Genomic DNA, 2,500 nt, shown 5'->3' with positions numbered 1-2,500 from the left:
GGCTGAGCTCCCCTGCACAATACACCTCGAAACCCTCTCAGGTCCCGGCGGCGCGCAGCGCCGTCCCAAGTACTTGGTCGGGTTCGAGAGAGGCGCAATCGCCCGGAGTTAGGCGAGTAGACGCTTTCGGTGCGACCACCCGTGCTCCCAACTGAGCTTGCCGCTGCCGACAGAGGCCCGGGAGCGTGCTGTCGTGGCATTGCCGGCGGGAGACAACACGCGCCACCTACGGTGACCGGCAGCTCCAACGCCAGCGCCACAGAAGGACAAAAGCCCCACTTGGGTGCCGAAGCGAACTCTCCCAGCACAGCGCACGCGCCAACACATCCGCACAGCTGCGATACAAACCACCAGCGAGAACCGCTGGGGCGACCGAGCAGCAGACGGCGTCGCGGCGCCGAGCGCCGGGCGGCGGCGCATCCTCAACGCACACAGTCCTCAATCGGACCAGCACACTGAAGATGTCCACCGCGCTTCGCACCGGGCCCGCGAGGACCTACTTTGGCCGCACGGCGCCGCGCGCAGGGTGCGCCGGCGCGCAGCTGCGACGCCTGCCGCGTCCGTCGGCCGGCGCGCCTGCCACTGGCCGCCCCCACCAGCCGGCTGTAGCGCGTGCGCCCACGCACCGCGCGGCCAGCACGCCGGGAGGCGCCCCCTCACCGGCCGGGGACGGTCCCACCCAGCCACCGCCGCGTATCGCTTCACACCCAGATGCCGTTCAGTTTCGTCGGCATGGTGGGTATCGCTGGAACAACCGGTTCGTACCTCAACCTATCGTCGCCATCACCGATTCACCCCTAGCGAGAACAACCGCACCACAACAGGTTACCATTTGTTCATTTGCGTAACTTCACCAGAAAACGCAGGCGTCCATCGCCATTTGCAACTTCAACGATTATTGCATGCCTGTGTCAGGTGTCACGCCACACTACGTCTGCCCACATACACGCAACAAAATGTGCACGCCTAGACAATACGTGGAAGGTGGCCCCCGTACGTATGCGATGTCCATTGCTCGAACGACTGTCAACCGGCCTCTGTAGCATGTCGCAGATATGGAACGCGGTGCACCATGCCATCACGGTGTGTGAGGAGAGACGACTAGGTCCGAATACATCAACAGACAGCTCATGCTGATCGCCATCCACGGCGTCCGTTCCTCCCACACGTCTCTATGGCGTACCACACTGCAATCCAGCTCTCATAGGGAGACGACACGTAGCTGCGTGCACAATATTTGCACTGTATGGTCCGCCGTTTTTGGGCGCAGTCGTTGTACGGTCACACATGTGCCACGATGTATCATTCGGTACATAAGGACGAATGTGCAGTACAGATTGTGGTTTACGCGTACGACATTAGCGGACGGTTGACACAGGCCGCACCACAACGTAGCCTGAGTACGTCGCATGCGAAGGGCATTGAACATGCAAACTTCTCACCAACCAGCTTGCGAAGGCAGGGGGGCAAGGTGGGGACGTGGGGAGGGGCGGCATGTACGTCCTGCTGCCATCCACATTACAGTGTACAGCAGGAGCATGTGGAAAGTCAGCAAGACTTGCAAGGTGTTTAACATGAAGCGATACACAGGGGAGCGGGCAGTGCGAGTAGCGAACTATATTGCGAGGGTTGCGGGTGGGCAACACTACACTAATTGAACGAGTCGTATAACAATTACAGAGCAGGTTTAGGCGACAACATGGGTTACGTTAGGGGACAACGTGGGTTACGTTAGGGGACAACGTGGGTTACTTTAGGGGACAACGTGGGTTAGGTTAAGGCACAACGTGGGTTAGGTTAAGGCACAACGTGGGTTAGGTTAAGGCACAACGTGGGTTAGGTTAAGGCACAACGTGGGTTAGGTTAAGGCACAACGTGGGTTAGGTTAAGGCACAACGTGGGTTAGGTTAAGGCACAACATGGGTTAGGTTAAGGCACAACATGGGTTAGGTTAAGGCACAACATGGGTTAGGTTAAGGCACAACATGGGTTAGGTTAAGGCACAACGTGGGTTAGGTTAAGGCACAACGTGGGTTAGGTTAAGGCACAACATGGGTTAGGTTAAGGCACAACATGGGTTAGGTTAAGGCACAACATGGGTTAGGTTAAGGCACAACATGGGTTAGGTTAAGGCACAACATGGGTTAGGTTAAGGCACAACATGGGTTAGGTTAAGGCACAACATGGGTTAGGTTAAGGCACAACATGGGTTAGGTTAAGGCACAACGTGGGTTAGGTTAAGGCACAACGTGGGTTAGGTTAAGGCACAACATGGGTTAGGTTAAGGCACAACATGGGTTAGGTTAAGGCACAACATGGGTTAGGTTAAGGCACAACATGGGTTAGGTTAAGGCACAACATGGGTTAGGTTAAGGCACAACATGGGTTAGGTTAAGGCACAACATGGGTTAGGTTAAGGCACAACATGGGTTAGGTTAAGGCACAACATGGGTTAGGTTAAGGTACAACATGGGTTAGGTTAAGGTACAACATGGGTTAG

The sequence above is a fragment of the Schistocerca piceifrons genome, unplaced genomic scaffold, assembly GCF_021461385.2.
Source record: "Schistocerca piceifrons isolate TAMUIC-IGC-003096 unplaced genomic scaffold, iqSchPice1.1 HiC_scaffold_942, whole genome shotgun sequence".
NCBI lineage: Eukaryota > Metazoa > Arthropoda > Insecta > Orthoptera > Acrididae > Schistocerca > Schistocerca piceifrons.
Note: the sequence above shows the minus strand (reverse complement) of the source record.